Here is a 19,832-nt window from a genome sequence, read left to right as displayed (position 1 = left end):
TGACACTCCACGGCCTAACTACTAGAAAAGCTATGAGATCATGGAGGAAAGAGGCATCATGAATCCAATGGGCTAGTTAGTTGTGTTATGCTAGGTGATCCATGGAAGGAAAGTGGAGGAAGGAGTAGAAAGGCTAGTAAGTTGTATCATGCTAGTTCTATTCAATCCTAATGGAGAACTTGTTGCGAAGATATCAATAGTCTAGCAAATTGTGTTATGCTAGTCAACCCCATTTGTTGTGATTATGTGTAGGAATACAAAAGGGAAAAGATTAGGGGTGCACAAAAGGAATGCTTAGGGCATGTTAAAAGGATCACACAAGGGTGCAAAAGGATTACGGAATTTGTCGTATAACACACAAGAAGGATACATGTATACGCCCTCCTTAAGCTAGCAACTTAAGACTATGGTGGCAGCGAAAGGAAAAGAAAAACAAGGACACCTACTTTTAACACCAAACAAATATCTCTTTAAGCAATAATGTATGCATATAACTCTTTCTAGAGCCAAGGAAAGAGAGTAGTTTAAAAGGATATCTTGCAACAAATGGAAAGGTATTCTTAAGGGAAGAGATCATTGAACAAAGGTGACATCTTCAAGACAGAGAGGGGGAGGAGAACAAATATTCACCTTTTAGTCCTCTATTGCTAGGTGAAAAAGGGATTCTTGATGAACGATGACACACTATAAGCTCTTAATAAGGCAATTCGTTTATAATGGACAAGCTTTTGCAAATAAGAAAGAGGTTGTGGTTGAGGATGCATACCTTATGACCTATGCATAACAGAGAATCTCAAATCAAGACAAATGATTTCATATAAGAAAAAGGATTGTTAGAATTTGCTAAAATAGATATAAAACCGAAATTGAATTGAATGAGTTAAATCACAAAATTGGAAATAAAATAAATTGAATAACACTATTAGATAAACTTGATATGAATGTTCAAAACCAAGAGAAAACCCAATATATGAAATATCCAAGTATTTCTAATATGAAAAATACAATGCAAAATACATGCAAGCTAGCTTGTTTATATAGGCAAGAGCTGATAGGAGGCATGGACAAGGTTGAGACAAGTGTCTCAACCTGGAGGAAGTAGAGCCCTGATGGAACTCAACAACATCCTCAGAAGAGTAGAATCCAAATTGGACTCAACCATATCTTGGGAGGAGTTAGAGTTCAAGTGGGACTCAACCATATCAAAGGAGGAGTTGGAGTTCAAGTAGGACTCAACCATATCAAAAGAGGACTCAAAGTATGACTCTACAATACCCTCCTAAAAATATTATCCAAACAAATAAGCTCACCTATGTAAACTTAAGTCAAGAGTGGAATGGAAAAAAAACCATTTATTCTAACAACCCCCCCTTAAGGGCAACTTAGGGAGTACAATAATGCCATACAAATGCTTTATGGGTCCCGATAACAGGGCCATACTAGGTACCCATGTACAACTATAATGCAACCTCTCATAACCGAAGAATAGAGAGAAAACCTCATGGGAAAACCCTCCCACAAAAAAGAGATAAAAAAGAAATCAATATGCATGGATGGATCGAGTAATCAAGACACCCCCATTTTGACATATACAATAAAGAATCCCCATATAGGAGACCAAGTAGCCCCCCTTGAATGTAGATTAGACATTGGTGGTTTATGTTCTAGGCTTGATGTAGAAACTGCTCTATGAGTGTAGAAAAACATTCCTCCCCTTGGGAAGAAACAAAACCAAATGTGCATTGTGAAACCTCCCCAATCCATAGGAAGAAACCTCAAAATGAATAGATTTTATAAACCTACTCAAGTGTCCCTATTTCAATACTGAAAGTTGCCTCCAAATCATGTGTACTTTGCCACTCTGCAGAAAAGGACAAGTTAGGATGAACTAAGGATGCATACAAAACAAGTGTCAAAGACTCAAGTGTCTCCTCTAAAGATAAAGCGACCTCCACCAACTAATGTATCAAAGTATCCACTATCATGTCAATCTCGAACGAATGATCAAATAGAGAATGAAGATGAGGGTCAACGTGTTCCCTCACAACAATTTTAGAAGGATCATCTGCATCAAAGAGAAGATGAATGTCATCAATAGTATCCTCCAAAGTTGCAAGATGGGACTTACAAAAGAAACTAGTAATGTTTGTCAAGTACTCATCGAAAGGAGTTGTGTTTGAAAGAGAATGAATGTCCTGTTGTACTGAATCAACATGAGCCATAACAATACCAAAATTATTAGAAACACCTATTGCTGTAGGAGACACAATATCAATACATATACCTTGAACCTTAGTTGAAAGAATACCAAGATTCACTTGGCCATATTGAATCTCCTCAAAAGTTTCCATACTAGATACTTGACTATGTACATCACCCAATGTCAAAAAAGTGTGACAAGGTATACAATCAAGATTGATGATCTACCTTTCTGAGTGTTACGATTTTTGTACAATGCAAATCTCGAATAATCATAGAATCTGGAGTGAATTAAACACTTTTTCCTTCCCCATCATGTGTGATCTGATAGATGCAAATAATATTTGTGGTCAATAAAGGTACACAAAGGACATTATTGAATGATTCTTCGTCTATTGCAATAGACCCTTTCCCACAAACACTCATATATGTATTGTTAGTCGTTAGGACATTTGGTGATAAACAAGTTTCAAATAAAGAGAACATATTTTGTGATGAAGCCATATGATGTAAAGCTCCAAAATCAAGGATCCATTTCCTTAACTTAGAATCTGTAATTGGGAGAAGTGCTTTCCCCTTCTGTTTCTTTGTATTAGATGAAGATGGTGAATCTTTTGAAGGTAAATTGATTATATTCTATGCCAACAGTTGTTTAAACTCATCGGTTTGTTTTAAATAACGTTGATGTTCGTCATGCTCAAATTTCTTGCAATATGCACATGTGGGCTTTTCCTATTTAGATGATACTCTGTTTGAGGAAGAAGATTTAAATTCTCTTTGTGCCTTGTTCTTTTTTTCTCTTTTGTTTCAACTCAGGATTCCCTACTTATTTACATACCTTCGTTTCACGAGTAATCAATGCTCGTGACTTGGATGTCTTGATGACACATTTGAATTAGCTTTACTTCCTCTTGGATTAGAAGATTTGAAAATGCATCAAAAATATGATCAACATATGCAACTCCCATAGAAATCCTATTAGTATGAAATGTAGAAATAAATACAGAGTACTTACGACCAAGCTTGGATAACACATTAGGAATCAACTATATACCTTCCTTAATTTCTTGCAATCCTTTAGCCGTGTTATTAGTTGTTAAATCTTGGAGATGCAGTTTTGGATGTTGTGAAACTTTTTGGATCAAGATTCATCAGATCATTATTAATCTGATTTGTTTTACCATATAAGGTTTCAAGATTGTCCCAAGCCTCTTTAGGTGTCTTGAATGATTCAAGATGAAGTTGGAAATCAAAAGAGACCAGTGAATGAATGTAACCAAGAGCTCTTCCACGATTGATCTCCCATGCTTGAAGAGCATTAGCATTAGTAGGTGCAAGAATGAATTTGTTTACATATCCTGTGCAACCCTTTTCCCTTAGATAATTGCATAATTATTATTTCCATGATTCATAATGATATGTAGTTATGAGTTCAATTTGTGATTTCCTCATTGAACTAAGAGACTACATAGAGGAACAACACAAGATCATGCCTCTCATTTCTCTAGATCATAAATCGGCCCCCGAGGTTGGGCACTTTATAGTTTAGTGTGTTTACAGCTTTTTTCGAATTACAATGCGTTATAGGCTCATAATGGTTGAGATTACAAGTTCTTATACAATATGAACCAAAGATAAAATCTGGAAAAATGACCTCTGTAACTTTGTAGTGCTCTTCACCAACTTTTCAATGATATCTCATTTTTGAAAAAGGGAGCACTAGGGTGAAAGTTATGGCTAAGTGAAGAAAAAAGTGATTCTAGACTTCAACCTACCAAAAGGTGGGTAAAATGGAAAAAAACTGATCTAAACCTCCTTCAATGCAAAGAGCTTGTCTTCAGCTTTCGGGCAATATTTGACTCTTGGAGCGAAAGTTATGCTTGTTTGAAAAAAATTGCCCTTTATAGGGGCGTGGAGGAGTAGAAGATGCTTGTTGGTTGCGTTGCTAGTGGTGGTGGTTGGCTAGATGAGCACACGTGGTGGTGTGGCAACGATACAAGGGAGTGATGCCTCGGTGGTAGAGAGATGGAGCAGTTGAGGTCGGTGCAGGAAGTGGCCGCTGGAGGTAGGCACCACTAGCAAGCCCTGATGATAACTTAGTCCTTGTTGGCGGTGGGCACCATTGGCAAGACCTGTTGGCCTGAAAATGCTTTGTTGTACGTTGTACTCCAGAATCGAGCTACAAACGCTAATTTGTAACTTATGCAAACAATCTCCTAGAATGATGAAATGAAAGGCAATCTTGTCTTTCTTGAGCTTTTTGGACACAATGGGACAATAAAAAATGATCTCTATATCCTTCAAGATGTTGTAATCAACCGGATTAAGAAAAAAACATAAATGCAAAATAGAGTCTATTGAATCTAATCGTTCAAAACATGCATTGATAATATATTCAAATCCACTAAAACATAAATAAAACCAAAATTGAATTGAAAAAGCTGGATTACTAAACTTGAAATAAAATAATTGAATAACACTATCAGAGAAACTTGCGTAGATGCTCAACGTCAAGAGAACCTCAAAATATGAAATATTCAAGTATTTCTAATTGGAAAATACAATGCAAGATACAATCAGGTTAGCCTATTTATAAAAGCAAGAGTTGATAGGAGGCATTGACAAGGTTGAGACAAGTGTCTCAACTTGGAGGAAGTAGAGTCTTGATGGAACTCAACAACATCCTCTACAAGAGTAGAGTCCAAATTGGACTCAACCATATCTTAAGTGGAGTTAGAGTTGAAGTAGGACTCAAAAATATCAAAGGAGTTAGAGTTCAAGTATGACTCAATCATATCAAAGGAGGAGTTGGAGTCAAAGTATGAACCTACAATATCCTCCTAAAAATAACATCCAAATAAATAATATCCTTCTAAGTAAACTTAAGAGTGAAATGGAAAAGAACCATTTACTTTAACAAGGATGTCACATGGTTAACAAGCACTACTCCTTAGAGAAAGTGGATCCTTAAAACAAAAGAGAAAGATGTGAAGAAAACACCATGTCGCCCAATCATAAAGGCAAGGGAGAAGATGGTACATTATGCACTCTTAAGGATGAATTATGATAGGCATATACTCCCAAGCAAGGAAGGGATCATAAACAAGAATGGTAATCCTTTTGTGGAGCAAAACAAGTTCTTGCAAGGAAGAACATCGTGCTATAATTGACACAGATAACAAAGAGATAATGGATCTTTAGAAAGACAAGAAAGGACAACACATTATGCATGCCAATTGATTGACTAACTATAGTAGATACTCGATTTCAAGCATGAAAAAGGTTGTAAGCAAGAATGAAATGTCTTTGTGCAAAACAAAGAATTCCACAATGATTCTACATAAGAAAAAGGATGTTGCATGATTAAAAAACACCAGTCCACTATGGAAAGTGGATCCTTAAAACAAGAGAGAAAGATGCAAAGAAAACACCTTGTCCCCCAATTCTTGTCCCCCAATCATGAAGGCAAGGAGAAAATGACACATTATGCACCCTTAAGGATCAATTGTAATAGGCATACTTTCCCAAGCAAGGAAGAGATTATATACAAGAATGAAAATCCTTTTGCGAAACAAAACAAGTCCTTGCAAGGAATAATGTAATGCTGTAATTGACACAAATGACAAAGAGATAATGAATCTTTTTAGAAAGACAAGAAAGGACTACACATTATGCACCCCATGTGATGAACCAATTATAGTAGATATTTGGTTTCAAGCATGAAAAAGGTTTTAAGTAGGAATGAGAAGTCTTGTGCTAAACACAAACTTCCATGCAAGAAATGATATTTAGTTACAAAAGATACAAGTCAACAAAGGGAAAATTGGTCCTTTGAAATGATAATGAATTGAAAAGGGAAACCTTCCCCGCAATTGGAAAGACAAGGAACGAGGCTTATCATGCTGCTTGCAATGACAAAATGAAAAGTAAAGCATAACAACATGTAAAACAAAAAGTCCACATGATTTGGAGCACCATAATAGGTGATTGGAATTCTAAGGCACTTTGTTTATAGTACCAGTGTCTATTAGCTGTTGTATTGCTATGGTGACATTATTAGACAAGGAGGAAGAATTTTTGTTGGTTTTTCTTACATAAGAAATGAGTGATCAAGTCTTGAAAAGGGTTGTGAACAATGTTCTCTCGAGTTGTAAATCCAGTGCCATATAAAGAAGGATCTGTAGGGACTTGTTTTGTTTTTTCAAAATCTTGTCCATTATAGGCTTGGATAGAAATCATGTCATAGCCACTCTCATATGATGTCTTTGGTTTGGAAAGTGGAAAAATTTCATCATGAGGTTTATGAAAAGATCTTGTGTAGGAATGTATAGTAGGAGGATTGATCTCTATAGGGAGATGCTTAATTCTATCAACATTATTTGCATCCACTTTGGTAGTTTAAGTAGAAGTGTTCTCATCTAGGTCTCTATCTTCACCCTATGCTTTGTTAGCAGATAGATTATGAAATGCATAACATAACCTTGTCTCCAAAGAGATTTATGGTTATGATAAGATGTAGGAGGATCTAGAGGGTTAACATACTTAGTTGCTTGCACGAAGGTACCTTTGTGAGGAGAAGGTTTACTACTCTCTAATATCAAATGTTTGGGAGGATTAAAGTTGTCTTAATTGGAAAAAAGATACCTGAGCAGAGGTGATAGTGTGATTCATCAATGCTTCATCTATGGGAAATTTGTCATGTGAGTGTACCAAATATAAAGTGTCCTTACAAGAGGTACTGTCATAACTCATTAAAGCCTCATCTATAGAAGTAATGTGAATGAAATGCATAGAAAGTGGGGCATCATTTGGAGAAATAACCATGTTATTGTCTTCTTGAACCGAATGATCCTTGTAGGGGAGGTACATTTTAGGAGAAAGAACATCAGGGTTCTTTAAGGTCTTTGCCTTTGGAGGGATATCCTTAAAAGAAATGTCGGTATTGTATTCTTGTACCAAAATGTCCTCATAGATAAAAGGGTCTCTACGGGAGATATAAAGTAATAAAAGGGATGCTAAAGCGAGATCTCCTTTACTTAATACATGCATCATGAAACTATTCTATTAAAAATGAAAACAAACTTGTTTATTTTATAAATAAAAATATATTCGAAATGCCTAAAGTGTAATTTTTGTCTCTTTTACAAATGCGAGTACTCTAAATGCTTAAAATGAAACAATGCAATCCATACAAATCAGATCTAAACACCAAATCAGAATGGTAATGCCATGCATCGGTTCACCAAAATGTAATGAAGAAAAAGGGATATGGGGGATGCCCCTACTCTTTAGTCAAATTCAAAAGGAAGATGACTTGCTAGGCTCAAGAAGGTCCAAATGCTAATGGGTGCAATGATGCTTCAATTATGTAGAAGCTGATGGATATGGAAAATGGATGATGAAATGATGGACACAAGAATTAGGACAAAATAATGAAGGAAATTGACTTTTAGCAAACACAAATGTCAAAAAGACCAAGTTTGTGTTAGAAACAAGACTTTGAGATAGAGACTGACTTGTAAGGGCCAAGTTGATTAGGGTGACAAGCTATAGGACCACGTCATTTGCAATTACTTTGTCTTGGTATTTTTGCCTGTACCCAGTCTTAAATTATAGGCAAGCTCGTGCACTATCCAATCCGGTCATGAAATAGCGCTACCTATTTCTACACACAGAAGGGAGAATTTTCTGTGTTGAGAGGGTTTTGCCTCAATCAAACCTTAGTTGAGCAATCAACCTTGAAATGGGAATGAAATGTGCTTGAAAGGAAAAAGTGTTGATGTAAAATAGAAGCTAGATTTGAAACGTAAAGTGTCTTATAACTTAATGGTGCAATGCTTCTTTGAATGTGATAACAATTGTTGATGCAACAACTTGACTTCATACAAAAACCTAAAAGGAAATCATGAAAGACACGCCTTGCACAATGGATGTTGTAGTTTGCCACAATGTTAATGGAGAGAAGGCGAATGACTTGAGGACTTGAATGCTTGGATGCTTGAAATGTTTGTGGATGGAGAATTTTTCTATGATCTTCTTTGGTGGTAGTTTGGCCTTTAATGAGGGAGACAAAAACTTGCTTCCATGGAGAAGATTGACATGGAACTGCCGTGGAATGCTTGAGATGACAGAATTCTTGATCTTGCTCTTGAGGTCTTCTTATGCTTGCTATCACGAATGGTTGGGTTGCCAAAATGAGGAAAGGTACGAATCTGGATTTCCCGCTTAACCATTGAGATCTATCCCTGATTTAAATTTCAACGAAAATATTGAGGACCAAGTTAGTTGGGGTGACTTGGTTGCACCGAAAGGCCTCAAAATTTGGTCAAGAGGTGCGAAGTGGAGCGGGGATGCCATAATGATATGAAGAATTGAGGTTGGAGTATCGGAAATTAACGTGGGATCAATACATGCGAAAATGGGGCCAAACTAAATGGATAATCACATAGTAATGCAATCCTAGGATGGTACAAGTAGAGATGTGGTTTCTGATGAAGGTGGTACCTTTATGCTGTCTTCTCCTATTTAGACTCCTGAAGCTCAGCTATGAAGAAATAAATTTGGGTGTAAGGCTACCATTGGCTTCACCTGAAAAGAGAAGGATTTTGAAGATTCTAAACTTCAACTAGTGGAATCTCTGAGGCATGATTGTTCAATTGGATTTCCGTTAAGATAGTCTAGATCATCATTTAGATGAATTCATTCCAATCAGCCCAAGTCAGCCCAAGTCATGGAGGTCATCCTGATTTGGACAAAGATGGTTATACTCTTCAGCCTAACTGGTGGGAAAAGCTTATTGGCAATGTTCGTAATGATGAGCTTGTTGAGGGTAGATCAGAGTAAGATAAGATAATTTTATTAATGTCCAACAAGCGACCACCAAAAGGGTTTAATGGACTGAAAGCGTACAACCAAGGAAACTGCCAACAACGGTAGCAGCAAACGGTGTCCGGGAATGAATAATGAAAGAGAAATCAAGAAAGAAAAAGAACATGGTAAATTTTTCTCTTATGACCAACATTTAGAGTGTTTATAAGCCCCAAACTTATTCAAAAGCGAAAGGGATATTTGAATGGGAAGCGACTATGAAAGCTAAGTATCATAGTCTTCAGAAGAACAACACTTGGGTTATGTTAGATCTTCCACTAAGGAAGAAAGACCTTTGAGCGTTTGATTTTGTGGTAAATTCATTTGCATTGATTTCTTTTTTATTCAAGTTCATAGGGGACTTTCAAAATTCTATCTTGTTCTGTTTGAGTAAAATTAGACCTAAACAATATATTCTTAACTGGTGCATGATTACTCTGAGCATTCATCTCACTTATAAAATGGTTACGTATACTTTTGCATGAGACCTGATATTTTATGCATCTGCATCAGGATGAAAGATGCTCCAACTTGAAGATCTATCCAATTTTGCAGAAGGTATGTCCTTCCTAAGAGTTTGATCCAACTTATCATGCCTTGAAATTAGTTAACTCGTTGGAAACTTACCAACACTTTTTTCATGGCATGTAACTTAAACCTTTTATACAAGCTGTATGGAAATATGCTTTCAGGTTTATTTAGAAGGAATTCTTAGAAAGCCAGAAATTGATGCATTTGCTGAAGAACTCAAACCTCATCAGGTATGAGAAGTATGTGTATTTGAGGATTTTCTACAGTTAAGTTGAGCTTGAATTCTGGAATGTGATGATCTTGTTTTTCAACTCACTTTGATGAATTTTATGTTAAAACTCTGATTGGAGACAGTACAAAGTGTTTTTATTTATTTTAATTTTATTAATTTACAGAAAGCAGTCTTACCTGACAAATCAACTGTCTTAGATCGTGCTATGATTGAGCACAATCTTTTGAGTGCAAGCAAACTTTACACAAATATAAGGTGTGTTATTTAACTGTAAGGACCATATCTGGTGTATTTAGAGTTTTATCTAGGTTGTCACGTATGTAAATCTTTGAGTTTCTTTATATGCAGCTTTGAAGAGCTGGGTACACTAATTGGTATTGCTTCGCAAAAGGTAGAATGCCAATCCACTGGAAAACTCTCTTGAAATTATGTCATATGACTTGGTTTGTTTAAGTTTGAATATGCCCGTGTAACATATCTATACCCATAAGAAAGTTATTACCCTTGTGAAAATTGATTGTCTAGTAAATGCTTTGGTCTTCTATCCAATTCTCAAACTTAAGATACTTTTTGGTCATGTCTTAAGTTACTGTAGCTATAAATCCAGTTGAGATAAGTTAACATGTTCAAATTTAGTTGAATAATTGAACATGTACGTCTGATCTTCTGATGCAACTTCTGAGCTAAAAGTTGAAATAATTTTGAGTAAAACCACTTTTAACACATTCCATACTAAGATATACTTTTGTATTCATGTCTTAAGGTACTGCAGCTATAAATTCAATTGAATTTGGATGACATTTTCAAATTCAGTTGAATAATTGAACACGTGTGATCTTCTTATGCAACTTCTGAGCTAAAAGTTGAAATTATTGAGTAAAACCACTTTTAACACATTTCCATATATTTTGTTTACCAACATAAATGGCCAATTGGGTGAGTGTTGCACATATTTCTTCTGGTGTGCTTGTTTTAAATATCCAATTTTCCTATAACTTTGTTACATTTAGCACAAAAGTCAAATGACTCAGAAAGTGACGTAAACTTATATATGCAAAAGCACAACTATTTTATCTGTCTCTCCTGAATTTAAAACTTGATTATTTTTTTACTTTCTTTTATCTGTTGCTTGCCAAATTACTATGCTTGCTGATTCTCCATAATCATTGTATGACATATGGTTGGATTAGATCAATTTGTACTGTCATTTAGTGTTTGATGATTGACTATTGGATCAAGATTGGTGTACATATGGTATTTGAGGCTATTTGAGAAAGTTATCATCCTTGTGGAAATTGACTGTTTAGCAAATTGTGATATTGCTATCAGGATTTAACTGTGTGATTTTGAGTCAAACTCCTTGACCCATGTTTCATGAGTAGTAATTCAACACGAATCCATCTCTCATGAGAATAAATGGAACACTTAGCACTCACTGGATCTAGGTGATGCTTTGGTCTGATATTCAATGATCTGACTGAAGCTATTTTTGTGTGATCTTTGTATGCAACTTCATGTCATTTTTGATTGAATGTGTAAAATTACATATCTATATATTCTGTTTTACAATCCTGAATAGCCATTGGGTGAATATTTTCCCAGATTTCTTTTGAGGTAGTTGTTTTACAGTCAATCTTCCTATAATTTTTTTTACCTTAAAAGGCATGTGAGAATCAGACAGAAATGTGAAGTTTATACAAAAGCACAAAACTCTATTTGATGTTTTTTCTTATAGAGAAACAGGGAGGCAAATATAAATAGAGTTTTGTACTCCAATTAATGGCCTTGTTTGTTCCCAAAACCACAGATTGGAAAGCCAAGAGCTTTGCCAATTCTCCAATAGGATTACTCAATCAGTTTATGGCCAACAAACGAGAATGATCACCTGATTCAATTCCCTTGCACTTTAGGATTCGGTAAACCTAGGCGAGTATACCTTCACTTTAAACCTTGATCAATTGGTTCAAAGCTTTTCTATAACAAATTCAAACTTTGTGAATCCTTAGGTCGGAAAAATCTTTAAACTTGATCAAAATAAAGTAATATGACTGCTTTGATATTTGTGCTTGTGAAATGAATATTATTTAAATGAGAGGAATAGTATGAGTTATAGATATGGTGGAATATTGAACTTCAAGACCTCAAACATTAACCCACTTTCACGTGTATTGGAACCTAAGTTTATTGGTTAAACAATTTGATTCCTCACAACATCTGCAAGTTTCAAAAGTTTGGTTCAGATTTGATTTTTGACGGCTCATTGTATTATGATAATAGATAGTTTCTATTATCTCTATTTAGTATCTAATGGTTATCTATTGCAACCTTTTGTAAATATTAGAATGTTTCTAATATTTAGTTATTTGTTTCTAGAATAGAATGTTTCTATTCTTTACAATTGTTTCTTAAGGAAACATCGTTTAGTCTCTTGTATAAATTGATCTCTTGATCACTATTAATAACAAGCAAATATTTTCCAATTATTTCATAATGTGGTATTAGAGCCAATACTCAAATTTTTAAAAAAAAATAATTATAATTTCTTGGTTGAAATTATTTACCTTTTATTTTAAAAATTATTTACATGCATATTTGCTTCCAACTCTCTTTATAATCTGACTAGGGTTTCCGTTTTGAGAGATTTGAATCCGCCAACTTCTAGTTCGGCTCTCCAACCCTTTTCTGTCTAAGATCTGTTTGTTTTTTCTACACATTTCTGCTATATTTTGTGGTTTTTTTGTATCAAGGCCATTTTTGTTCAAAACCCTTATTTTCTTTACCATATCCAATTTTGTTTACAGATTCCTAGTGGATTTTTTGAGATCTCAACTGGGTTGTCTATTTTTATGGGTGCCTTGATTTTTGTGCCAGTCGATCCAAAAACCACCATCATATTCTTTTTGGGTTTTTTGAGTTCTCTTTTACATCATCCTTCAAATTTTTGAGGTCTTTTGTTTTTTTGCCTTGTAGAACGTGCCTTCATAGATATGCTTTTTCATTGGGAAATGTGCTATGGCATCTTTGACTAATGTTTTGCTTGAGAAAAATCAGAAGTTCAGTGGTTGCAATTATGGCACATGGAAACATCGGATGCTAATCATCTTTGAATATTGCGACAACGATAAGGTGGTTCTGGTTCACAATAGTCTTTTCAGCAGAGGTCCTCTGCTCTAGGTTCAGAAGGTTCCAGGAAATAGAACATTCAATGCAACTATTGCCACAAGTATGGGCACATGAAGGTTGAATGTTGGAAGTGCTTAGCTACCCTGTCTAAGCAATTTGGTTTGCAACCCACATTGAATAGTACAAAGCACTCTAAGTAGACAAAATTTGCCTTTTATGCTTTTTGACAACTTGTGCTCTGGATAGATTAACCATTAAGGGAAGTTGAATGTTGGAATCGCTTAGCTACCCTATCTAAGCAATTTGGTTCGCAGCCCACAGTGAATAGTATAGAATACTCTAGGCAGACAAAATTTGCCTTTTATGCTTTCTGACAACTTGTGCTCTGGATAGATTAACCATTAAGGGAAGGTATTACGCTAATAGATAGTTTCTATTATCTTTGTTTAGTATCTAATGGTTATTTATCGTGATCTTCTGTAAATATTAGAATGTTTCTAATATTTAGTTATCCATTTCTAGAATAGATTGTTTCTCAAGGAAACATCGTTCAGTCTCTTGTATAAATTGTTCTCTTGATCACTATTAATAACAAACAAATATTTTCCAATTACTTCATAATATTTTAAACATAGTGGTATCTATTCCACCAGTCGCTTTATCTTCACACTTTGTTTTTAGTTTCATCAAGTTCCTTGGGTCATCACATCTGTTTTTGGGAGATCTAAATTTGTTGCAAGAAATGCCATCATTAGTGGTTCCATCTTGACATTTCCCCTGAGCTAATGGTCCAACAGATATATCATACTTTTTGTCTTGCATCACACTATCACGGTGACCATTGGCTGTTTCTGCTTTGGGTTTACAATAACCAAGCCATGTGGCAGTCTGATGCATGAGACTACAAAAGTGAAGAATTCGTAGTGTATAGAAAAGTATAGAAGATAGATCATCCAGAACCCAATTTGGCCATACAATCAGAAACTTATCCCATTTTGATAGTCCAAAAATGGTTAAAGCAACAACATTACATGTCCCAAAAATTTGCACTCACAAGTGGAGTTACAAGGAAGAGCCAAAGAGCATTACATAGAGTGTCAATAGTTCTAGTTCCTCTTGTTGATTCCTGAAAAATCGTGTGCATTCAACCGCTTGCCAATTGATTAAAAGTGCCAGGGATTGATTGCCACATTCCCGATGAATAAACCAATCCCGATTTTGTATCCAAAAATAAGAACAAGGCAACCACAGTGCTAGAAGGTACCCACATTGGAGAAACAAAGGTTTTGACTATAGAAAGAGTGTTTGAAACTTTCCTAGTCTGCAAATAAATACATGCAACAAGGAAGATGATTCCCATCCACTTGAGAGTGTAGCCTCTAAATATCGTCATTTTCAACAAAGATCAATAACATCACTAGTAATAAGCAATTTATTAGATATAAATAATTCGCTTCCAATGCAAATTCTATTGCATCATTAGAAAGTGATAACTATAGGATTTGAGCAAATATGCCAATCAAATCCATGAAGCCCAAGAATACTTGCATGTACAAAACTTCTCATGGAGAAGAAAAAGACAAGAAGAGGCAAGGGTTTGATCTGAAAAACTTACAAAATTGTATTCAGATGAAGAAAAATATTATTCAACGGATTCCAATCAATTTACAAAAAGATCAACCCTTAAAAAGGAGATTGAAACCCGAAAAGGGTAACCTAAAGCCTAAAAAAGCTAGGCTACACATTATAATTAATAAAATATTAATTATATGCACCTACGAGATATCTTAAGCAAACTAGAATAATAGGCAACTTATTTAATTAAATCAAAGTGATTTAATTAATAAGTGAAAACAACTAATGACTCTAACACCCCCCCTTAAGCGAAGCTGAAGAGGTAAGCTAACCTAGAATAGCTATGAAAGCAAAAAAATGGGTCCCGGCAACAAGGCCTGATGAGGTACCCAATACAAGGAAATCTCTGTAAACCGGAGAAATAGAGAAAACCACATGGGAAAAACCCTACTCCAAAAAGAGATAGCAAAAAATGTTCTAGAAGATAGAAACAAAGAGAGATCATGAAGAGAACCACTAAAGCATGAAAAAGCCGCAAAAATCTGTCAAAAAGAAACTGTGATCTGTAGAACCTCCACAGAAATAGAAGGCACGAACCGAGAGTGTCTATATGGTAGATGATCCATCTCATCGAAATGCATAGGTAGCTAGCCACTAAAATTGCCTACTATATAAGATTAGGTACTAAATACATAGCTCACACTAACGAATCATCGAGTCAAGGAAGCATTAGAACAATAGAATAACCCCCCCTTAATGCAAATAGGGTGAGGTGATAGGCAAATGAGAAAATGGGCCAAAAAACTCCTACAACACAGTAACAAGGCACATCGAGAGTGAGGTATAGACACTTATAAAGGCACGTGTGACTGACACATCATGGGGCTAATGTCGTGGAAGGGACACTCACTTGACAAAGGAAGTGGGCCTAAATAACAATCAACTATCCCCCCCATGGCACTTTGTAAAAGAGTGTGAGTACAATGAATCACAATGATGAAAAGGATCCCGAAATGCAGGGAGTGGCACTTTATCTCAGTGCGTTTACATAAATATGCTTACAAATGATATCAACAATGATCAAAAAAGACATAAGACTAATACAAAAGATAGTACAGCCCAAAACTAAAGCAACTGAAGCAACAAAATCGATCCTCGGACCTAAAACAACCGGGATATCCACCAGAATGCAAAAATGCAGAAGACTGAATAGAATTTGCTTGGAGCAGAATCTGGAACAACAACCAGTATCATTGGAAAGAGCGTGGAAACAACTTTCCAACGATATAAAAATGTCCAAAATCGGAGATCGGATGCTCAAGATATGCCTCCCGGAGTGCAAAACAAAATATTCGGCTTTGATTGCCAAAATAGGCAACCAAACTGCATCAAAACCCAAAAACACTTGTACCAATATCTCCGTCTCGGAACTAGCTTTCCGGTGCATTTTTTAGATTGGAAAAATATGTCCGTATGCTCAAGTTATGGAGAAAAAACCAACAGGGCCTTCAGAATGCATGGAAAAATTATTTTTTTAAATTGAAAAAAACAAAAAAAAAAAAACAAGCAAAACCTCTCCATCGCCGGCGGAGCAGCAGCTTGGTGGCGGGAGGGTGGAGGGCTGCTGTGGGGCGGGGTTGTGGTAGGAGCTGCTGGCACTGACCACTCGCGGCGGCTGCCAGCTGTGATCGTAGCTGTCCTGCCGCGGGCCGAAAACCGCTTGCATTAAATTTTTTTGTGATTTTTTTGATTTTCAGCATCTCGGATTGCGTGTAGAGGCTGTACGGCCTTGTCCGGCAAATTTTTTTTTGCCTCCCAGATCAACATTGTCCAAATCGGACAAATTTTATATGAAAATGGGGGTTTTGTCGCCTTCTGAATCCATCCATGATGTCTATTTGGCCTCAAATTGCTCCGAAAATCAGTGACCCCCCAATTTTTTCAGAAAAAACTCGAAAAAACATCAAATTTTATCTGCCAAACTCTTGTTCTCCCTTTTTCTCAAAATACTGAACAAACTACAACAGATCTGGCTCTGATACCATGTAGGATTTGAGCAAATATGCCAATCAAATCCATGAAGCCCAAGAATACCTGCACGTACAAAACCTGTCACGAAGAAGAAAAAGACAAGAAGAGGCAAGGGTTTGATTTGAAAAACATGCAAAATTGTATTCAGATGAAAAATATTATTCAACGGATTCCAATCAATTTACAAAGAGATCAATCCTTAAAAAGGAGATTGAAACCCGAAAAGGGTAACCTAAAGCCTAAAAAAGCTAGGTTGCACATTATAATTAATAAAATATTAATTATATGCACCTATGAGATAGCTTAAGCAAACTAGAGTAATAGGCAACTTATTTAATTAAATCGAAGTGATTTAATTAATAAGTGAAAACAACTAGTTACTCTACTTGGAATCACACGAATCAACACCATTGTCTTTGTCTCTGAGTCAGCTTTCCGACGCTTCTTTTGGATCGCAAAAATACGTCCGTATGCTCAAGTTATGGCCGAAAAACCAACTGTTGCTCCAAAAAAGCTCTCTGGAAAATTACAGACACTGTCCTAAAATTAATGCCTATACGGCCATCACCAAGCCGTCGGTAGAGAAAAATTTTGGCAGCCGGTTTGCTGATGTCAGCAGTTGGAATATGACATCATCCTGTTGAAAAATGACATCAGTAGGGGTCACGGGGTGATGATGTTAGTTGGTATGTTGACGACTTCACGCAGGAATATGATTGACATCACGCCAAAAATTGCTGGCGTGTTTGCCGAAAAAAGTGACATAAGCAGCCGTGGAATGACGTAGGCGCCAGTTTTGCTGACCTAAGCTGGGGTGGTTGCAAGCGGCAGCGCCGCTGGCGGAGGTGGTGCTGCAGTGGGAAATGTTGGTGTCTCGGTCGATGGTGGTGGCCGGAGGGCAGCCCGCTAGTGGCGGCGGGGCAGTGGCCGCGCCGTGGGTGTTGAGTCGGCTCCGGTTGAGTGGAGGCCGGGCGTGGGCGGTGCTCTGGTGGCTGCAGGGTGGGTGGTGGGCAGAGCGGCCCAAACTGCCTTTTAAAATTTTTTTATTTTTTTTCTTGAAAAACGTGTCTGTACGGCCTCCTGGGGGGCTAAATTTTTTTACCCAGGTGCCCAAAAGCCAAAAATGACAAGTTTTTTCATGTATTTTGATTGCAAACGGCCTTCTAGATCCAATGGCGGCGTTCGTTTGGGCCCAAAGTGCCCCGAAAAATCGCCTTTTACCCTTTTGAAGAAAAAACTCCAAAAAAGCTGGGTTTTCAGACTTCAAATTGTGTCTTCAAGAATCTTCAGGCGAGGAAGCAGCACGTCCACTTTGATACCATGTAGAAGTTGAGAAAACCAACTTCACAGATCCCTAAAAACACTTGCATGCAAATATCCTGTAATGAAGAGAAACTAGAAAACGGAAAAAGCAGAGCTCGAAAATTCTCAACAAAACGAGAGCAAAATGTATTCCAAGTTAAGAAAATGAAAAGTACAAAGGTTCAACCTTAAAGGTGAACAAAACCCTAAAGGGAAAGAAAACTAGGTTTGTGTATTATAATTAATATAAAATATTAATTATATGCACCTAAAAGCAAGCTTAAGTAACTAGAGTAATAAACCACTTAATTAACTAAATCAAGATGATCTAATAAATAAGCGAAACAAAATAATTACTCTAACACCCCCCCTTAAGTGAAGCTTAGGAGGAAGCTAACCTAGCAAAGCTATGAAAGTAGGAAAATGGGTTCCGACAACAAGGCCTGATCAGGTACCCAATACAAGGAAATCTCTATAAACTAGAGACAAAGAAGAAAACCCAATGGGAAAAACCCCTCTCCAAAAAGAGATGAAAAAACAACAAAAAGAAAATGGCTCAAGAGACTCTCTCAAAACCATAAACAAACCCCCCATCAGAGAGAGATGAGACATCAAAGCCCCCCCTAGAAGGATGGAGCCCTTGTAGAAATGAATGAACCAATGGAACTCCAATGTGGAAGAAACAAGGGCACAAAAAAAGGAAACCACTAAATGACAGGAAGGCCTAACTGATGCTCAAAGGAGTAGACATCAGGATCTTGAAAAGGAATCCCCAATGCAGGTGTGCTGACACTGTCATGAAAGAGGACATGAACGTCCTCTGTAGAATCTGCAGCAATTGCTCTTGAAGGCTCGATGAGTGGAGTTGGATGGTCCGACAGAGCTGAAGAAGAGAAGACTTCAATGGGATGTGGTGTGGTGATCTCAGGAACAATACAAAGGTTCAAGTGTCTTGAAAGAGAAGAAGTATGCTTTGATAATGGAGATGGTGGACCAAAGTGCGAGAAGGTGTAGAGATAGGTGGTATGATCAACTGTCCCTGTAGCAATAAGGCCTCTTGTTGCACTATCTGGAATGTAGACTGAATCTGTAGTGAACTCAATTGTCTTCCCTGATCCACTATGTGTAATCTGATACATCGAGAGAAGGTTTGCAGAGAGAGATTGAACATACAATACATCATTGAATGTGCCATCCTGAATGCGAACTGAACCTTTCTCGCAGACTGTTAGAGCAGTGTTATTCCCCATGAGAATATGAGGAGTGGGAGAAGCTTCAATAGAGGAGAAGACCCCTTGAGAAGATGCAATATGGTGAGAAGCACTTGAATCTAGTATCCAAGGGACCTGGGAAGGGGATGCAATGGAAGCTCGTAATGCATGACCATGTCCAAAATCTAGTGAAGATGTCGAAGAAGGAGAAAAAGAAGGCTGAGGCTCTTTCCTGTTCCTTAACATCTAAATATCTTTTCTTTGGGAGGTGCAAACTTAAAATGACAGCCCAATTTTGAAGATTGTAATTCATAGACATTCCCATGTTTATTTGGTTAGTTCTATCAAATTTCTGCCTTTTAATGTCATGGTGCATAAAAAAAAAATTTAGACTCTTTCATTAGGATTTTGATTGTCTTGCCACCACTAACAATTTGCAATCCTTTTCCCATTTGATATAGTGCCATCATTGACTTATGCACTATTTGTGTTAAACAACTTTGTCATCTTTCTTTTCAAAATAAAAAAAATGGAGACTCTAAATTAAGGCTCAATTAGGCCTTAGAATATCAAGTCGCACGATATTCACCAAATACTCAAAATGTCCATAAGGTATATGCACATGTATCCTCAATAATACTTACCATAGGAACATTATATCCATGGTTTGTTTAAGGATGTTAATCTTTCATGGCATATGTATACAAATACACCTCATAGATATCTATGTGGTGATATCTATCTTATAGTTGATTTATTTA

The 19,832-nt window shown here is 36.6% G+C and overlaps 1 pseudogene across 1 annotated transcript in view; it reads left to right on the top strand.

Annotated features, from left to right (window-relative positions):
* LOC149566249 (COP9 signalosome complex subunit 4-like) overlaps positions 1–19,832 on the top strand; it is a 95,294-nt pseudogene that overhangs the window by 41,629 nt on the left and 33,833 nt on the right. Inside the window, exons 8-11 of the transcript XR_016362148.1 lie at positions 9,580–9,624; positions 9,759–9,827; positions 9,993–10,084; positions 10,178–10,220. The product of XR_016362148.1 is annotated as a COP9 signalosome complex subunit 4-like (transcript). The remainder of the gene's footprint in view (positions 1–9,579; positions 9,625–9,758; positions 9,828–9,992; positions 10,085–10,177; positions 10,221–19,832) is intronic.

The sequence above is a fragment of the Cupressus sempervirens genome, chromosome 3 (genome assembly GCF_028749045.1).
Source record: "Cupressus sempervirens isolate cs-2001-9-10 chromosome 3, ASM2874904v1, whole genome shotgun sequence".
Taxonomy (NCBI): domain Eukaryota; kingdom Viridiplantae; phylum Streptophyta; class Pinopsida; order Cupressales; family Cupressaceae; genus Cupressus; species Cupressus sempervirens.
The sequence above is the reverse complement of the archived record's forward strand: the minus strand, read 5'-3'. Positions and strand labels throughout refer to the sequence as shown.